Source organism: Phascolarctos cinereus, unplaced genomic scaffold, assembly GCF_003287225.1.
Source record: "Phascolarctos cinereus isolate Bilbo 61053 unplaced genomic scaffold, phaCin_HiC Scaffold_1;HRSCAF=81, whole genome shotgun sequence".
Taxonomy (NCBI): domain Eukaryota; kingdom Metazoa; phylum Chordata; class Mammalia; order Diprotodontia; family Phascolarctidae; genus Phascolarctos; species Phascolarctos cinereus.
Genome location: NW_027555514.1, coordinates 133685516 through 133707366, shown reverse-complemented (window position 1 = coordinate 133707366; position 21851 = coordinate 133685516).

Here is a 21851-nt window from a genome sequence, read left to right as displayed (position 1 = left end):
TCAAATCTCTTCTTGGAATTTTTTTTAGCTGTTTTGCCTTTCTAAATAGTCAGGATCATATGCATTGATTTTTCTTCCCCCCCCCATACAAAACAATGCTTCATCCTTCCATTGGATGAAGGGCAGATTCCTCTGGGGGAAAAAAATGCCCTTCAATATTGTCATGGGTGAATGATTCTTAAAGGAACTTCAGTTGTGCAGCAATAGAGACTTTTAAAAACATCTTCCCTGGCATTTCAGAAGGTTAAGGAATTTAATGGCAACCTTCAGATATAGTAAGGGGTACTAGATGAGTGCCAGTGAGTGGCTTTCCTCTTTCCACTGGGTATAAGAAGGGAAAAATAGACCTAAATTTTTATTAGCAGCAGGAAGAATTTACTGATTGCTAGACCCTGGAATGGGCTACCAAAGGAAATGATAGAGAAATTCTTCACTGGGAATTTTAAAGAGACTTAGACTGTGTTTATATGGGACTAGAACATCAGCTATTTTGACAGAACAGTCAAATTGGTGTGGATATTTTTTACACTTAATAGTATTTTTTTTCAATTACATGTAAGGATAGTTTTCAACATTCATTTTTGCAAGATTTTGAGTTCCAGAATTTTCTCCCTTCATCCCTTCCTTTCCCCCTCCCCAAGACAGCAAGTAATCTGATATAGGTTATACATGTACAATCATGTTAAACACATTTCCATATTGTCATGTTGTGAAAGAAGAATAAGAACAAAAGTGGGAAACCATGAGAAAGGAAAAAAAAAACCAAAAAAAAGTTAAAATACTTCAATTTACACTCAGACTCCATAGTTCCCTCTCTGGATGTGGATAGCATTTTCTATCATAAGCCTCTTGAAATTGTCTTATATTATTGTATTGCTGAGAAGACCTAAGTCTATCATAGTTGATCATCACACAATGTTGCTGTTACTGTGTACAGTGTTCTCCTGCTTCTGCTCACTTCAGTCAGCATCAGTTCATGTAAGTCTTTCCAGGTTTTTCTGAAATCCATCTGCTCATCACTTCTTATAGAACAATAGTATTCCATTACATTCATATACCACAACTTGTTCAGCCATTCCCGAATTAATGGGCATCCCCACAATTTCCAATTCTTTGTGGTGTGGAATTTAATAGACAAAACCATAGATGACTTGTTTTCTGGAATGCCTTGAGCAAATTCCCTTGCCATGGGACAAGCACCTCTTCAGGTCCCTTCTAGACCTAAGGTTCTATGATTCCAACATTGTCATTATTTATTTCTTTTGTATAATTCCATTGATTTGACCTAAACCCTTCGTTTAGGAATGTAGGTAGGAGGAGGATAAAGGATGGTCCTTGCTTTGTTCTTAGAGATGTAATCAAATTTAGGGGTAGATGATACAGATATGGAGGCATATGTGTCGAAGGAAGTGCAAGGATATTTTGATGCCCAGGTATCCTTTTAAAAATTGTAAAGAAATCTCCCTGATGGGTCCCTTTGGCTAGCCAAAGATTGACCCAACCATTGCTGGCTTTTGAAGAGCTAAGCTTTTTGGTCCTGCAGGCAATCAAGAGAGTTCAGCTGGAAAGTGGATTTGTTGCATATAACTTCTATCCATCTATATATAAGAAGGCAAGCAAGAGGGAGAAATTTCACTCTCTTCTCCACCTCTGCCTCTACCAGACATATTGTCTTGAAGTAGTGCTACTCACCCACTAGGAGAATGCATTCGGTAGGGAGTGGAGGGACAGGTGGGGCAGGAAGTAGTTCCAAGAATCTTGATCGCTTGATCCCCAGCACTGAACAGAGTCAATTGTGGATTCAAGAACAATTATCCCTTATATTTGGGGACTGATCTGCAGAAAGGAGCAGGCTTAGGGAACACATCTGGGTGACCTCTTCATCAAAGACAATGCAATTACGAAGATCAGTGGGAGGTTATCCTGAGAGGAGAAAAGATATCATCAAGGTCTTGCAGAACTCGAGTGATGAGTTGCCGTGGCCACTTGCATTCCCTATGTGTGTGCCTCACTCCAAGTTTTTGCCCATTTTCTCCCTAACCTTGTATACATTTATGGAAGAGTGTGCCCCAAGTATATGGGGGGAATATCATATAGTTACTATTATTACTATGCCATCTTGGTAAATGCCTTTGCTTTGAGTTAATGGCTTTTACTTGCTGATTATTAAAGTAAGTGAATTGTTAGGGTTCCTTAGCTATAGTTTTTGTAGTGTGGACCCACAAAGTTGTCCCTTTCTAAGGTATGAAGAAGTTTTCCTGATGGAGTTGGAAGGACAGTGCTATTGGCTGGGCAAGGACTAGCCAAGATTCTACTTTGCTTTTAACAAGCTAATCTTGCCAACCCTTTATATGGCTGACAAAATTTAGGAAGGCAGGGCCTTTACTAGAATGTGAACCCTGAGCCTTTACCAGAAGGTAACAGTAAGGAGGAGAGTAAGGATTTCTCTCTCCTTCCCTTCTTTCTGGCCTTATGGTATTGTGGAGATAACTGCCTAGCAGGAAACATTGTATTCAGCAGGCAGAAGAGACAGAGAGGTAGACAGGATAGGAAGCAGCTTCAAAGTGTGGCCCTTGGGAGCAAAAAATGATTACCAAATGTGAATTTTAAGGAGCAAATAATCCAAGTGTTTGGGATCTGAGCTGCAAGGAAGAGTAGAACCAGGAAACTAATTGGAGTAACCCAGCAGGAATATTGTGGAGAATGGGGAGACAGTGTAAAGACAGCATGAGAAGAAAGAACATCAGAACCCTGAAGAATTCAAGGCGCATGAGTCTCCTTGGCCACAAGTACTCCCTACATGTTTGCCTCACTATACGCATACTCTAAGTTTACACCTACCCTTCTTGTTGGCCTCTTGGGAGAATGCACTCCACGTTTATGGAGGGAATATTATATAGCTAATGCTATTACTATGCTATGTGCCTTTGCTTTGAACTAATTGAATCTACTACTAATTAATAAAGAAGAGTCTGCCTGTGAGGTTTCATGTAATAATTTTAGTAGTGAAGTGTACCTTTTGAAATTTAAGATACTAGCTGGAGGACCAAACCGTTGAGTGTAAGTTCAAGTTAAGGGTGGAGTAACCCCAAGAGGAGATATTATAATAAGTATAGAAATATTCTTCCCAAATTTCCTTTTGCTTGTTGGGATTTCTTTCTTTCTTTTTTTTTTTTATAGAATTAGGGACATATCAAAATTCAATAAGTACCCATGCAGTTAGTTATTGTATGCATTCTACATTCTAAGGGATAAAGGAAAAAGTATCCATTTAAATAAATGGACTCTGATTCTTTGGTACTTCAATGTGGGTATTCACTCCAAAGGTGCAGTTTATAACCCATCCACTTTTTATCATTCTGTGCTACACTTCTTGTCCATGTCCTCCTGTAAATCCTCTTCAAAAGGTCCATTCACATGCTGGAGACATTTCTTTACATCTCTTTCCATTACATGGAGCATACAGGCTGTCCATCTGTTATTCATTACTCTCACTATAATGAATAAATGAAAAGCATGTATCAAATACTTACTAGGTGCCACTGTGCTAAGTACTGGCAATACAAGTAAAACAGATATAGGCTCTGCTCTCAAGATGTTTACATTCTAATAATATTCTTCTGGTCATATATCTATTTGATGAAACCTTTTAAGCCACTACTACTGTGCGATTCTTCACTGGAAATACATTATAGCCTATTCATAGACATTATGTCTCTCCATTGATCTTTAGGTGACTTACAACTTTAATTTGCCAAAAAATGTGATAGTCTATGAATGGCAGTCCCATAGAATCTTTGAAAGAATATTGGGATTGAAAAGGTGTCCTTTGTTTCAGACATAATCTTGGCATTTCCCAAATACATTTCTTCCTACCGTCTTCCTCTTATTCAATTCTAGGCCCAATTAATTATCTATCTTTGGTATTCATTTAAGATGACATGTGCTAATGGATTAGCTCAATATAAAGAATTCCATCTAACTACATATCTATAGGATATCCAATAGGCATTCTTCATCCACTTGACTTTTCCCATGTGGATTGTTAGGTAGAACCCTTTTGGATGACTATATATCTCATTTAGGAGACTTTTCAGTATCAAGGATTTGGGGTCACCAGCACAATGACAAGATTACATGGAGTAACTCAGCATTTAGGAGGAATCTTTCTTCTATTTAGATTTTGTGTCATCAAAAGTTAAGCATTAGGCAGAAAAGTTGTTGGAATTTACTACCTTAGTCATTCTCACCTACAGTGTTTTATGTCTGTTCAATTCCCTTGGTTTCTTTTTCCTGTGTTTCCCAACAGAAATGGAAATAAATCTTATGAAGTCTGGCGGGGAGTTCCCAGAGGGCAATCAGCCGCTTATTTTGAAAGCTCTGAACCTTTTGTCAAAAATGAAAGAGATCTTAGAGGTTGTCTAGTTCAATGCTCTTGTTTTCCAGATGAGGTAGCTACTATATCACAAAGCCAATGATTAAACACAGGTCTTCTTACTCCAAGGTCAGTGATCTTTCTGCTGTTTCTGAGCAAAAGCGCTTAGTCTGATATCTCAGATAAAGAATAAATTAGTATGGAGACTGGAAATAGGGACTTGGTTGATGGTGAGATAGCAGTCATAGGCTTTGAATGGGAAGAAAATGAGAGTTAGCTGTTGACCCTTGCTAAGAAAAAGAGAATACATTGAATAAGTAGGATTATAGTGACCTAGGCCTCTTGTGTCTGAGCATGTTGCCTTTTGGGAAGACAAGGCGCATATGTCAATCTATGGCAGTAAACTAAGAAACTAAGCTTCACCTAAAGTGTATGGCCGTGTTTGATAAATAGCTAGTGAATATGCTTCAGTCAAACCGAACAGTAGGAAAAACAAGTGAATTAAGACTTTCAGGGGACAGAATCACTGATAAATAGAGTAGGTAGGTTCCTTCATGTCATGAAAGGATATCTGAAACCCAAGTGGGGAATTCTTAAAGGTCAAATAGGGAGGGATAGGTTATAACCCTTCTTAGCCAGGAAGTCTTGGGTAAAGGTAGGACTGGAGGCCCATAGACATTAAGATGATCATATGACCATAAATCCAGAGTTCGAACCTCAGAACTCAATAGTTTATCACCCCCATTTTCTAGATGGGAAAACTGAGGTCCAGTGAGGATAATGGGTCTTCTCTTTGTTCCTCATAGAATAGCCAATACTTCATCTATCGTCTCTGAGCGATTATTTGCATGAAGCTTTTCCGGATCCCCTTAAATGCTAGTGTCCTCCAACCAAAGCTACCCTATAATATTTGCTACTTCATATATATATATATATATATATATATGTATATATATATATATATATATATATATATATATACATATATATATATAAAATTCTTACATTTATTATATAGATATTCTATTTATTATATAGTATATGCTATATCTATCATATTATAACAGTTATATATAACACATTTATTATATATTATACATTTTTATTATATAATTATGTATCATATTTATTATACTTCACATTTATGCTATATATATTTTAATATGTACTTGTCTTTGCTATTTTTCTGTAAACTCCTTTTGAGTAAGGATTATTTCATTATTTGTAATAATTTGCCAGGGCCTAGCAAAGTGCTAGGAGCTTAGGAGGTACTTAATAGATACATTTCGATTGATTGTTAAGTGACTTGCCTATCATAGAAGTAGTAAATATCTGGGTGAAATTTGAACTCAGATCCTCTGATTGCAGAACCAGTAATCTAAAACAAGGGTCAGCAAAATGTGGCAAGAAGCACACTGACTGTTTTTGTAAGCAAACTAAGAATGGTTTTCATACTTTTAAATATTAAATTGAATATTAAATTAAATTAAAATTAAATATTAAATTAAATATTATTTAGAAATGTCCACAAAAAACAAGGAAGGGGATGGGGTGAGCAAATTTGGCATGTAAGCCATGGTTTACCTACCCCTACTATAGGAGATAGATGCAAGGTCCTTTCAGGATGGTCTAAAAGTCAGAAGCGGGCTCTTGTAGGAAGGGGCTTCCATAAGTCCATAGCCCTGTACTCAGAGATAATACTGAAAATCCGATTTTATGTTCTGAGTAACCTAACAGCCAAATAGAATCTACTCTCGAGCTAGACATTCAGTTCAACATTTATAATGCACATTCTATGTGCATGTGTTGTGTTTAAGAGCTGGGAATACAAAGACAAATTAAAAAAAAAAAAGCAACTTGTTCCCTCCAAGAGCTTGTATTCCATTGAGGGAGATACAACATATGCACAGATAAATATAAGATAACTGGAGAGTAGAGAGAGCACTCTCAGCAGGGGAACTGGGAAAGTCTTTGCTTTAGAAGTGGTGCTGGAATTGAATGGAGTCTTGGAGGATGCTGAAGATCCTAAGAGGCTGAGGTAAGAGGGGAGTTACACTGAAGGCCTGCAGTACAGCCCAGGCAGAATGTTGACTTCAGAGAACAGCAAGAAACATTCCTAGAAAACCTAGAATGTGATCCAGCAACTGACTGGGGCCAGGCGATGTAGAGAAAAAGCAACGAAAAAGGGAGTTCAGAGAGGATTAAAAAGTGCTTCTAAGCAAATACCAAGGCTTGAACTCTTGGTTTCAGTTGCTTCGATGACCAGAGTACTAGAGGCAGCTAGGTGTGGCTACAGCATAAGGCCTGGAATCAGGAACACCTGAGTTCAAATCCAGCTTCAGAGGCTTGTTGGCTGGGTGACTCTGGGCAAGTCATTTAACAGCTTTGTGCCTCAGTTTCCTCATCTGTAAAATGGGGTTAATAATATCAGAACTAACCTTGCAGGGTTATTGTAAGAATCAAATGAGATAATATGTGTATATCACTTAGCAGGGTGCCTGGCACAAAGTAGGTACTTAATAAATGATAGTTTTCTTCTAGGGTGCTCGTACTAATTCTGTAACTTTGTAAATTTTTCCTGTGTAATTTTCAACCCCAATTTCCCTTCCAACACTAGCCCACAAAACCCCTCAAAAATCCTGAAGGCTGGAAATGTGCTAATTTCAAGACCCGCAGGGCAGGGGACTAATTGAAATGCTCCATCTCTTCCTGCAGTGAATGCGATGCTTGTTTATACCTCCACATCTGAGTTGAGCTGCCGGTCTGAAGTAGCGGCTCAGTAAGTCTCTGGAATAACAGCTAGTTATTACTTTTGTGACCTAGGGTTAATCGCTCCGTCTTTATGTGCCTTTTTTTCCCAATGGTGTAAAATAAGGGGTTGAACTTCATAGTTTCTCAGACTCCTTTCAAATCTTAATTTGATGATGATGAAGAAATAAAAAGCTTTGAACAAGGGAGAAGGTAGAATTAATTAACAAGAAATTTATTCAGCACCTTGCATGTGCCTGGCATTGTGCTAAGCAATAAAGGTACAAATGCAAAAAGAAATATGATGATAATAACAATAGCAATAATAATAAAATATTAGCAAGTATTTATATATGCTTCTAATGGGCCAGCCACTATGATAGGCACTTAGTATGTTTATTTCACTGCTCTCAAAGAACTTAGATTTTACTGAGGAAATAGAACACATTCACATGTAAGTAAAAACAGTATATATGCAAAATAGCTTAATTTTGGAAATAGGAGATTAACACCTTGGGGCTCCAGAAGAGCCTTCCTGATGGAGCTGGAACTTGACCTGGCTTTTGAAGAGTGGGAAGGTGAGGAGGGAGTGTATTGTAGGCATGGGTGACAGACTTTGCAAAGGGGTGAAGAAGAGGCAAAATGTCACTTATGAGGAACACCATGTAGACCAATTTGGCTGCAGTGCATGATGGAGAATGGAAAAATAGGATGGAACTAGACTGCAAAGACCTTTAAATGCCAAAGACATCCTAAAGGTTACTGGGAAGCCACTGAAATTTTCTGAGTAGGGGAGCAACATGGTTGAAGCTGTACTTTAGGAAGGTTAGTGTGTCAGCTGTGGGAAAGTTCAGTTAAAGGAAGAAAAGACTTGAGGAAAGGAGATCAATTGGGAGCCTATTGCAATAGTAAGTGGCAGAGGTGATAAAGGACTGCTCTAAGGTAATTGGGGTATGAATGAGAGAAAAGAGAGGGCAACTAGGTGGCACAGAGAATAGAGTGCTGGGCTAGGAGTCAGGAAGACTTATCTTTCTGAGTTCAAATCAGGCTTCAAACACTTACTAGCTGTGTGACCCTAGATAAGTCACTTAACCCTCTTTGCTTGAGTTTCCTCATGAATAAAATGAGTTGGAGGAGGAAATAGCCAACCACTCCAGTATCTCTGCCAAGAAAAACCCAAATGGGGTCACAAAGTATCAGACACGACTGGAAAACAACTGAACAACAACACAGAGAAGAGGACAGAAGTAAGAGATATTGGATAGGTGAAATCAATGAGATTTGGCAGCTAATTAGAATCCTCAGGTATTCTGGTGTCAGCTCTAACTGGCTTGAGAGAACAGATCTCTAAATCCATGGTGTGACCATTTATACTCCCCAAATCAGCAATCACTTCAAATCAAGCCTTGATTTCTTGTTTTATTGGGTTTTTTTTACTTTAAAAAGGGTTAATAATACAAATAAAACTTCTAAGTATGTATACATTCTCCCAGTGAGTCTGGTTGTTGAACATTTACCAGCATACCTTTGTATTACTCTGGAAACATTTTTTTTGAGCTCAGCAGGAGAGCAGTAAAAAGTTCAAGGAATGAAGTCATCATGAGACTGGAGGCCCAGTGTCTGGAAGCTAACAGTAATACTAATAACTAGCATTTATATAGTGCTTTAAGCTTGGCAAAGTGTCTTAACATCTATTATCTTGGACCTCATCCATGTTGATGTTGGACATGTTGATCTGTGTCCAGTTAGGCTGCTTAGTATCTCATCTCACAACACCGTTGGATGCAAGGAAGGGTGATACATCTGTGTTACTGAAAGAATGGTGGCATCCTCAAGAAAAGGATGGGAGTTAGAAAGAGAAAATGTCTGTAAGTTCCTTGAGGTCAGGGTCTTTGATTTATTGATGATGTCTCAACACCAAGTGTGGTGGACCCTGCATAACTAGGCACACAATACATTTAGGGTGGTGGAGAGGGGTGGAGGAAGGAAGGAAAGAAAGAGAGAGGGAAGAAGGAAAGAAAGAAGGAATGAAAAGATAACATTTGTTGTTTAGTTTCTTACTGAGATCCACTAGGTTATTTCTAAATAGTATTAATGAATTAGCCATTTTTATTGTCTTTTTAACAATCAGTCTAGATGAATTTTGTCCCTTTATTTAGTAGTTATTTGAATTGAGTTGTCATTTTGATGAAAATGGTTGAACTTTTTCTGTATGTAGGTATATCCTTAAGGCCATAAAATTTCTCTTTCTCTCTCCTGCACTGCAGCTGACTCCCACCCCCTTCTTCCTCTTCCCCTAAAGAAAATTCCTTTTCTTTCATTTTAAGGTACCTAATGTGAAATACCGTGAAGCTATGCCAAATCTAATCCTTGTCTGTGGTTTATATTACTCTAGGTTGGTTTTCCTACCTTCTTATTTTCTCTTTTCTGCTTCTGCATCCCCACATTTTGTGGTATTTTATGGTTATATAATGACTGGATACTAAGCAGCCTAATTAGACCTCAGCATGGATGAGGTCCAACAGATGAGGGGGGGAAGGAGAGCGAGAGCGAGAGCGAGAGCGAGAGCGAGAGCGAGAGCGAGAGAGAGAGAGAGAGAGAGAGAGAGAGAGAGAGAGAGAGAGAGAGAGAGAGAGAGAGAAAGAGAGAGATCGATCTGCGTGTATGAAAGCCTACTCATAACAGTGTTTCCCTTGTCTCTGGGGAGCCATTGAAAGACAGTATGATTTCATAAAGTGCTGTGTAATTGCTAAATAATAATAAAAAAAGCTGAGTTTAAATTTTTGAATGGTTGAAGTAAATCTTTCATCCAGATAGACATTATTAGAATTATAATATTTTCTGTCCCTGTTCAATTCCCTTGGTTTCTTTTTCCTGTGTTTCCCAATAGAAATGGAAACAAATCCTATGAAGTCTGTCAGGAAGTTCCCAAAGGGCAATCAACTGCTTCTTTTGAAAGCTCTGAACCTTCCTAAAAGCTTGTGACTGTCCACAGTTCAAAAGATTCATTGCTCAGTGATTTAACTCTAATATTAGTGCACATCAATATGATTGCCTCTTGGATTCAATGGTGCTAGTGAGCTCTCAGTAAATCAGTTGGCTTTCATGAGCTATTTTAATTAATCAGTTGAGAAAGGCAGTATGTCACTGCACAAATCACAGAAGAATTCATCCTCACACCATTTGCTCATAACAATAAGGTGACCCTTGTTAAGGTTAAAGATGTCTGAAGATACAGCAGAGAGGCTGTGGGGGGGGGAGGGAAGAAACAAAGAGAGAAAAAAGAGAACAGATGAGAGATGAAACAGAGACAGAGAGAAAGGGGAGAGGAGAGAGGGGAGATGGGCAGGGGTAGGCTGGTCTCATGGCTCATTTATATATTTATGAAGAGGCATCACTCCTCAAGTGAGAGTCTATACTCCCTAAATCTCTGTTACTCAATAGTCTTGAGTTTCTTTTGTCCTATCAGCAGGGTACCAGTGGTCTTGCTCACATACCCTGGGCAAGTGCCCCTTAGACTCTTCCAAACAATGGCCCATGCCTGGCCTCATCAACTCTCCTTCCAAGTGCATCATAGCAAGGCAAGACAAAGAGCTAAGGAAGGTCTCCTTTGCCCTTACTACGTTTTGATTTTTTCACACTTATTTGTATACATATTATATCTCAGTATTAGACTTTAAATTCCTTGTGCACTGGTACTATGTTAATTCTCATATTTGTGTCTGCAGCATCTTGCACGGTACTTTGCAAATACTAGGGGATTAATAAATTCATATTGAATTACTGAGTTAAAGTCATATTGCCATTTAAATCAGATTGTTAGAATTCAGTCAGCTAAAGCCCTGGAGCCAATATCCATGTGGACAAATGATTTCTGTTTTATTTTCATAGTCACAGACCATACACCCTTAACCCTGACCATTCATCTCACAAATGCTTGCTATTGTCCCTATGGGCACCTGAATGAAAAAAAAATGGAATAAATAGTACAAATCCATCATCACTATGGAGGAAATAATTCAAATTTTAGCTCTGCTACATGGGAGGTTGCTAGCATCATTTCTTCTGAAATGAAAGATAGCATTAAATGAAAGAACTCAGAAATAAAGCTGAAAGGATGTGATACCTATATTTTAGCTTCAACTAGCAAGAGAACTATTCCTCTTGCCAAAACTTTGGGGTGACTCAACATACAAGGTGTCTAAACAATCCCAGCACCCATGTATTTCTGGCCACCATCTTGTGGAATCAACATATTGTTATGGAAAATAGCCTCTGAAGACTTGGATTCAAATCTCAATTTTGTGCTTGCTACCTTACATAAATTACTTTTCCTCTGAGGCCCCACTTTGTTCATCTATACAGGAAGAGGGGTATGGGCTAGAACGCTAGATGATTGATAAGATCTCTTCCAGTTCTATACCCTATAGAATTGTACATAACAAATGCAGACAATAATTTGTATGTCTTATTTTTTATTTCATTTATTTTTAATTTATTTTAAACTTAAATATAAAAGCTTAAATACATAATAAGAAAAGAAAAAGAAACATTATGAAATTAAATATTAAAACTTAAATACAAAATAAGAACAGAAAAAGAAAGCGTTGCTGTGTGCACTGCAGAATGTGAGAGAGGATTCAAAATATACAGCAATAAATTTCTATTTCAAGAAATCCTAGATTAATAAATACTACACATTGTGTTTAGAGCTGTCCATCTTTTGCTTCTTTGTAAGTTTTCTTTTGTTCTCTGCTGAGCACTTTTTACTTAGTTCATTTCCCCAACTTTCTCCCTCCCCTGCTGCAAGAATTTACAATTAAGCACAGCTATGTATGTGTGTGTGCATGCATATGCATGTATATACACATACATGCACACATACATACACATATATACCCAAAGATGTGTATGTGCACATACACATACATATGTACACTTATATGCACATACTTAGATATCTGTAGTCATACTCATATCCAGACATATACATTTATAGGCATTTATGTAAGACATACTTATCCTCAATTTATTTTGTTTTTAAGGAACAAAACCACATTTTCTCTCCTTCCTACTCCCATCCCTTTTAATTAGAAAAAAAAAGAAAGAACAAGGAGAAAAAAATAACAAGAGAACCCCATTACAGATATGCATAGTCAAGCAAAATAGCTTCCCACATTGGCCATGTCTTAAAAAAAAGTCCCATTCTGCACCCTGCCTCTGGAATTGTGGCTGGCCATTGCATCAGTCGGTGTTCTTAGATCTTTTCAAGTCATTTATCTTTGCAGTACTGTTATTATGATATAAGTTGTTCTCCTCATTCTGTATCAGTTCATGTAATTCTTCCCATGTTTCTATGAAGCCATCCCTTTCATTTCTTAGAGCACAATAGCATTGCATTATGTTCATGTAACAATTTGTTCATCCGTTCTGCGACTACGAGGTACTTCTTAGTTTCCATTTCTTTGTCATCACAAAAAGAATTGCCACAAATATTTCCATACACATGGGTCCCTTCCCCATACTTTAATGTCTTTAGGGTATAGGCTGGCGATAGTATTTCTGGGTCAAAGTGTATGCACAATTTAGTATCTGGGAGGCATAGTTCCAAATTGCTTTCCAGAATGGCAGTTCATAGCTACACAAACAGTACATTAGTTTACCTGTTTTCTCACACAGCCCCTCCAATTTTTGTCATATTACTTTTTGCAACTTTGCCAATCTGGTGGTAGTGAAGTGGAACCTCAATTTGTTCTAATTTACATTTCTCTGATCATTATAATGATAAGGAACATTTTTTTTCATGTGATTATTGATAGCTTGGAAATCTTTCCCTGAAAATAGCCTATTTATATCCCTATTTATCATTTGAGGGACGATTCTTCTTCTTATGAATGTCTTATTTATTTATGAAAGTTCAATAAGTGACATATCCTTCTACAATTAATTCTAGCAATGATACTAAGAAAAAAGTCCCCCTCTCTTTGTCTTTGACATTTGTATACTAGCTAAGCACATGAAGGAGCAGTATGAATTTATTGTTGTTATTTTTGAGTCATTTCAGTTGTGTCTGACTCTTTGTGACCCAATTTGGGGTTTTCTTGGCAGAGATACAGGATTGGTTTGCTATTGCCTTTTCAGGCTCATTTTATAGATGAGGAATTGAGGCAAATAGAGTTAGGTGACTTACCCAGGGTCACAGAGCTTTCTGAGGCCAAATTTAATCTCAGGTCTTTCTTGACTCCAGATCTGATGCTCTATCCACTACTCCACCTAGCTGCCTCAGAATGGATTTATGATATTTTAAACTAAAGCTATTACATATTCATAATTCTGATAAAAATTTCCCTGTAATTAATTTGCACTCATGCTTATGGTTCTCTCCCTACCCTAAAATAAACTTACATGAGACTTGGATTCAAATATTGACTCTGCCACTCACTACCTGTGTGACCTTGGCCAAAGCAAATCTCTTAACCTCTCTAGGCCTCAAGGGATTTTCCTCAAAGTTGGACTAGATATCTATGATTCCATGACCTCCCTCCAAAAAGTCCCCACAAAATAGCATTGTCCCAATCCAGGGTTATCCAATGAAATTGCTTTTTTCCATACTCTAGTGCAAATAATACTGTGTTTCTATATAACAATACATGGCCTCCTCTTTGAGATTTATTTGGACAGGTAACTTTTATCTTCTCTTTCTAAATTACCACCCATCACCATATCTAATACTTATTTTTAGATTTGAATGCTTCATTTAAAAAAAAATTGGTTTTAAGTAAGAAAAGGAACATATGAAACTCCAGAAAAAGCAAAGTAAAGGTAAGTGCCTTTTTAGTAAAGGCACTTATAACTTGATCGCAGAATAGTGTAATGGAAAGCACCTTAGACCTGGAATCAGTAGAGTTAGGGTCTTATTCCAGTTCTCCCACTATTTACGCAATTTTGGGCAATGCACTTAACCTGTCTTGGCTACACTTTCCTTATCTACAAAATAAAGTGATTGGAAAAAAATAAGGTGATTGGGTGACCTGTGAAATTCCTTTTCCCTCTACAACAACATGAACTCATAATTAAAATGTACCTAATTAGATGTTAGGTGCTTAAAATTTTAAAATGCCCTTTGTTCACAGTGTAAGGTAAGTAGTAGAAATATTATTTTTTAAATGACTTTTTATTAATTTATTTTGATTTATCAACAATCACTTCCATAAGCTTTTGAGCTTTACATTTTCCTCACCCTCCTTCCCCACCTCCCTCCCCAAGATGGTATGCAATCTGATATAAGCTATACATATATATTCCTATTAAGCATATTTTTGCATTACTGATTTTGTAAGGAAGAATTAGAACCAATAGGAAGAACCATCAGAAAAAGGAAACAAAACAGAAGGAAAAAAAGGATGCTTCAATCTGCATTCAAACTCCATAGTTCTTTTTTTGGATGTGGATAGCATTTTCCATCATGAGACCTTTGGAGATGTCTTAGATCCTTGCATTTCTGAGAAGGGTTAAGTCTATCAACATTAGTCATCGCACAGCATGGCTATTACCATGTACAATGTTCTCCTGGTTCTGCTCACTTCACTCAGCATCAGTCCGTACAAGTCTTTCCAGGTTTTTCTGAAGTCTGCTTATTCAGTCATTTCTTATAGCACAATAGTATCCCATTACATTCATATACCACAACTTGTTTTGCCATTCCCCAATTGATGGGCATCCCCTCGATTTCCAATTCTTTGCCACCACAAAACGAGCTGCTGTAAATATTTTTGTACATGTGGGTCCTTTTCCCATTTTTATGATTTCTTTGGGATACAGCCCTAGAAGTGGTATTGCTGAGTCAAAGGGTATGCACATTTTTATAGCCCTTTGAGCATAGTTCCAAATTGCTCTCCAAAATGGTTGGACCATTTTACAACTCCACCAACAATGCATTAGTGTTCCAATTTCCCCACATCTTCTCCAACATCTATCATTTTCCTGTTTTGTCATGTTGGTCAATCTGATAGGTGTGATATGGTACCTCAGAATTGTTTTGATTTGCATTTCTCTAGTCAAAGGTGATTTAGAGCTTTTTTTTTTTATATGACTATGGATGGCTTTAATTTCTTCATCTGAAAACTGCCTGTTCATATCCTTTGACCATTTATCAGTTGGAGAATGACTCATAGACTTAATTCTCTATATATTTTAGAAATGAAGCCCTTATCAGAGACACTGGTTGTAAAAATTCTTTCCCAGTTTTCTGTTTCCCTCCCAATCTTGGTTGCATTGGCTTTGTTTGTGCAAAAACTTTTCAATTTAATGTAATGAAAATTATCCATTTTGCATTTCATAATGTTCTCTATCTCCTGTTTGGTCATGAATTCTTCTGCTCTCCATAAGTAGAAATATTTTCCCATTTTAAAGGTGAGGAAGTTAAGACAGAGAGTTTAATTTACTTGCCCAAAGAATTACAAATTTATAACCTTAGAAATCATTTAGTCCAGACTCCTTATTTTATGTATGAGGAAAGTGAAGCCTAGAGATAGTTGATTTATCCAAGCTCCCACAGCTTGTAAGATGCGTAGCTAGAGTTCAAACATGGATCTTCCGACTTTAGCTATAGTGCTCTTTCAGCTATACTACAGCCAAAACATAAAAAATATGGAATTGGGAACACAGAACCAAGCAACAATATAGGATTGTCATAGATCTACGAGAATAGTGTCAAGAGGGCTAACTGCTCTCCAGCACCCTACCCCATAGGAACTTGTAAAAAAGAAAAATGCCGAATTTAAAAACAGGTTTTTGTTTTGTCTTATTTTGATTTTTTGTTTTTGTTTTTAATATATCTGTGTTAGGGGCCAAAAGAGCAAGACATAGACCCATATCTTGAGGTGGATGGTGGAATGTTAATAGATGATAGAGAGAAATGCAATTCCATTTTCTTGTCATAGAGAATGCTCTTCAGAGAGAAAAGGGTAGGAAAAAATATAATTAAGAGGAAATTGCTGTCAGTCATTAGTGTCAGGCCTGAAGTCCATACTACTAGGGGATACTGAGGCTGATGGATTCCTTAAGTTCAGAAGTTCAGAGCTATAGTAGGCTATGATTATGAAGCGTCTCATTAAGATTGTCACCAATATGGTAAGCCCCCAAGTGGGGTGGGGTGGAGGGTATGGGGGGGAGCACCAATCTGCCTAAGGAAGAGCAAACTATTCCAGGTGAGAAACAGAGAGTGAAGATTCAGCAATCAGGCCCTAGGTGGCTACTGCACTTCCAACCTAGGAAATATAGGGAGATCTAGAAGGTGGGGAGGAGGGGAGAAGAGAGAGAGAGAGGAAGAGGAGAGAAGAGATAGAGGAGATTGAAGCCAAAGAGAGGTGATAAAAAGGTCTAAAATATTTAAAGCCTTCTGGTCCAGACAAATTACATCTCCAAATACTTGAAGTACATGTTTCCAAAATTTTCACAAAGGGAAAGGAGGAAGGTAGATTCCACAAACTATGAAGCAATAATCTTGACGGTCATTGTCCCAGACTGCATAATGGATTAAAGTAACTGATTTGAGAATCATTTACAGAGGTAGTTATCACCATGACCCAGCATAGTTTCACAAAGAATAAATACTTTCTAGTCAAATGAAGTCCAATTCAACAAGTATTTATTAAACACTTAATACATGCAAGACACTATATACTCAGTGTTGGGAATACAAAGATAAACAACAATAACAACAGCAGCAAAAATAAACCTAATCCTTGCCATCAATAAATACCTTCCGCTAGGGAGATATGTTTACCAAAATATATTTTATTACCTCTAGGATGAAGCATAAACTCCTCTGGTTAGCATTTAAAGCCCCTTAAACTTTACCTCCAATCTACTTTTCTAGGCTTATGTTTTGCTACTTCCCTATTTTCATTCCATGATCCATCAGTAGTGGCCTTGCTGTTCCTCACACATGACATTCCATCTCTACTTCCAGAAGGCACTGCCTCCTCACTCCTCGTTGCCGTAGAAGAAGGAAGAACCCCTGGTTTCCTTCAAAACTCAGCTCAAGTGACCCTTTCTGCACAAGACCTCTTTCAATCCCCCTCAGTTACTAGTGCCTCCACCCCCCAGATTACCTTGTATTTACTTGGACTATGTTTATTTTATATATACTTATGTGTGTACAGATGGCCTCCCCCAATGGAATATAAAATTCCTTGAGGACAGGGATTGTTTCATTTTTTTCTTTGTGCCCCCAATGCCAAGCACTGTCACTATTAACAAATGCTTACCAATTGATTGATGTAGTATAATACCATTTAAGGAGAGAGAACACTAGTAACTAGGGAAATCAGGAAGGCTTCTTGTAGGATGTGGGACATGAACTGAACCTTGAAGGAAGATTTAGATTCTAAAAGTGAGAGCTGATGATAAATTATATTACAAGCATTGGGGATAACTTGTAGAAAGGCACAAATTTGGGAAATGGAATGCTGAGTTTGGGGAACAGAAAGTAGGCCAATTTGACTGGAATGTCATGTCTATGAAGGAGAGTCATGCAAAATTAGCCTAGAAAGTGAGGAAGGAGCTGGATTATAAAAAACTTTAAATATTAAATAGAGGAACTTTAATGTTATCCTAGAGGCTATTGGGAAATACTGAAGTTTCTTCAGTAAGAGATTTACATGGCCTGATTTGTACCTTGAAAAGATTATTTTGGCATCTATGTAGAGGATTGATTGGAAAGGGGAAAACAGGAAGTTATTGAAATAGTCCAGGATAGATGTCATAAGAATCTGAGCTTTATGGCCCAGTGGTTGGGTTTGTTTGTTTGTTTGCTTTCTGAATGGAGAGAAAAGATGGATTCATGATATTTTGGGTATAGATTTGATAAGACTTGCCAATTGATTGGATGTAGGGAAGGGGGGAGAGAGAAGAGATGAAGATGACTCCAAAGTTGAAAACCAGGATAACTTGAAGAGTTGACTGCCCTCAAAATAATAAACAGGGAAGTCTGGAGAAGAGGCAGACTTGGGGGAGGGGAAGTGTCATGTGCTGAAGATATGCTGAATTTCGATAGCCATACGAGATGTACACTAGGCAGTTGTCCTTTTGGTACTGAAGCTCAGGATACAGACTAATAATAGATATAAAAATTTTGGATTTATCAACATAGAGATGATAATGGAACTTAATGGAAACTGGTAAGATCACCAAGAGACCCTAAAGAGAGAAAATTTCCCAGGACAAAGTTTTTGGGAACATCTACAGTCAAGGGGCTGAAACTGAGAAACTGGAGAAACAGGGGCAACATGAGGGAGTGTAAGAACCCTGGTTGTGATGGAATCGAGAGACCTGGCTTTGAGGCTTTAGCCAGAGTCCATTGAGTTCATAACTCTGCCACTTCTTAGCTGCATGACCTTGAACAAGTAATCTATGATTTGGACTTAATAGACTCTAATTAGCTCTGTGACTTTGAACAAGTTATATTTATAAACAAATATGCAAAGGAACTGAAAATATTTTCCTTAATCGGTTGAAAATGCAAATAATATTATTTTGTCATTGAGTTAATTTCTTGAGAAAAAAATCTTCCTTTTGTTCTACTACCATCTCCCTTTATTTTTCCATTTCTCCTTCATGGCTGGATGGGCCTTCTTAATGCACACAATTTTACCTTGTTTTATTCAATAATGTCTTCCTGTAAAAAAAAAAAAAGAAAAATAGAATGAGAAGAAGTGGTCAGACAGCTAGAAGAAGCTGAAAGACAACAATGTCACGCAAAAAAATAGAAGAGAAAGTACCCTGAGGATGGGAGAGGATTAAGAAAAGTGGACCATATTTAGTTATTGAGAGACATTAATTTATTTTCTTTTTTCTTTTCTTTTTAGCAGTGTTTCTAGACTAATAGATCAGAAGAATGTCATAAACATAATATCCATGGATCTCGGCAAGGGACTTGACAAATTCTTTCGTGATGTCCCTGTGGACAAGATGGATAAAAGTCTGTTAGATGATAGTACAGTTAGGTGGATTAGTAATTGGCTGAATAACCACACCAAGAGTGTTGAATAATGGATTAATGTCAGCCTGAAATATTTCTAGCGGGGTGCTATAGGGATCTGTTCCTGGCACTATTCTTTTCATTTTTTATCAGTGACTTGGATGAAGGCATAGATGACATGTTTATCAAGACTGAATATAACAAGAAGCTGGGAGGATTGGCTAATATGTTGGATAACATAATTAGGGTTCAGAAAGAGCTCACAGGCTCAAATAATAAGCCCAATAGAATAAGATAAAATATATTAAATATTACTGTAAAACCTGGCACTCACATTAAAAAAGATCCTACCATTACAGTGTGAAAGAACCTTTGCTAAGGCATAGTATGTGTGAAAAAAGATGGAAGTTATACATTAAGGCGAGCTCAACATCAATCAGTCAGCAAATATTTATTAGTCACCAACTTTGTACTAGATATTTCTAGAAGTTCAAATTAATCAGGTGATATAGCAGCACAAAAATCTAACATGACCCAAAACTGTTAACAGAATATAATTGTTTGAAAGTGTAGGGAGGTAATATTCCCGTTACGTACTGTTGGTCAAATCATATCTATATTAGCATGCTAATTTCTTGGCATCATATTTTAAAAGTGATAGTGACAAGTAAGAATATATGCAATGTAGATAAACCAATTTGTTGTGTATGGGAACTTATGTGTGTTGGAAATGGGGGATAGAACAGAACGTGACCTCCTGTCATAGAAGAATGGGATGAATGAAATGAGGATATTCAGTATGAAAATTAAAAGATTCACAGAATCAGATAATTTTATAGTGGAAAGGGAGCTCAATAGCCATCTAATATAATCCATACCTGCAAAAGAATCCTCAATGCAACATATCCAATAGATCATTCAACCTTTGCTGGAAGAACTCCCCTATTGGGAAGTCTGTTGTGTTAGGAAAGATTTCCTAACATCAAGCCTAAATTTGTCTCTTTGCAATTTCTGCCCATTTCTACTCCTTTTGCCCTCTGAGCCAAAATAGAACAAGTCTAATCCATGGTCCTTGTATAATCCTTCAAGTATTTGAATACAGCACAAATCTCTCAAGCCTTTTTTCCAGTCTAACCATTGTCAACTACTTTGACCAATCCTCTTCATGTATTGTAAAGCTTTCACTGTTCTGGTTGCCCTCTAGAAGTTTTCAGACTTGCCAAAGTTCTTCCTAAACTCTGGGGACCAGAAATGAACATAGTATTCCAGTTTGGGTCTGGCTAGTGGGCTATTTCTGGAGCCTTTCAATGCAACTCAAGATCCCATCCATTTTATATTCCATTCCAATATTTCACCATTCATTCATATTAAGTTTACAATTCACTAGATTTTATTTCTAAAGATGCCTCTCCTATCTTATACATGTGATTTTTTTTTTGGTGAGACAATTGGGGTTCACATAGCAAGTGAGTGTCAAGTGTCTGAGGCCAGATTTGAACTCATGTCCTCCTGACTCCAAGGCTGGAGCTCTATCCAGTGCACCACCTAGCTTCCCCCTGTGACATCTTTTTTAAACCTCATACCTGATCCTTATCCTTATTAAATTTCATCATATTATATTTGGATCAATGGTTTTAAGTCTCATCTTTTGGGATACCAACTTTGTCATCCATTATATTAGCTTTCACTCCCAGCTTTGTGTTACCTGCAAATGTGATGAGCATGGTGTCAACGGTTTTATTCAAATCACTGGTGAAGATGTTAATCAACCTAGGACCTAGCAAAGAAGCTCTCCTAGAGCCCTCCTTACAAGCTGATATTGAATCAATGGAGATTTCTCTCTGAGTCTAACCCTTTAACCAGTTCTAATTCCATCCAGGTATACTGTGATCTACATTTCTTCATCTTTCTTGCAAAAATAGCATCAAATACTTTTAGCTAACATTTTGCTAAAATCTAGGTAGATTAGACCTATGATACTCCCTTGACTAAGCAGTATATTAACTCTGTCCAAAAAAGGAAGAAAGGAAGGTTTATCAGGCATGATGGGTTTTTTGCAGAATCCATGTTTATTCTCTAGGATCCCTACTTCCTTTTGTACACATTCACTATCCATCTGTTTAATAATAAATTCTTACAATTTTGCCAGAAATTGAAGTCAAATTCACTGGCCTATAGTTTGCAGAAACTATCTTCCTTTTTGAGAAAATAGGATAATGTTTGCTCTTCTGCAATCTTGAAATACTTCTTGGATTTAGCTGAAGTCTCTATCATCTGAATGGCCATCACATGGAAAGGAGATGATAAATATTCTGTGCTGCTTCAAATAAAAAATATCTTAGAAAGTTCTTTATGGTGAGAAACAATGTATTCTTCTGTATCTTTGGTCCAATTAAACATATTCTAGAATGAAATAGGTTGCTTAATTAGGCAGTGAGCTCTCTGTTACTGGCATTTTCAGTGATAGAGTAGAAGGTTTTGTGTAAACTGGATGACCTCTAAGGGCCACCCTGATGCTGTCATTCTAGGATTCTGTGATCAGTTGGAACAACCTTAAGGAATGTAAAGATGTGATGTATAGTGCTACTCTTACTCCTCGGTGTAGAAAGACTTAAACTTGCCTAATAAAGAAGTGTATTAGTGACAGTCTTAATAATGTTGCTTATTTTCAGTGCAGATTGAAACTATGCCACATATAATCATAACATATGCTACCACCGAAATCTCTGAGAAAATATGTATATC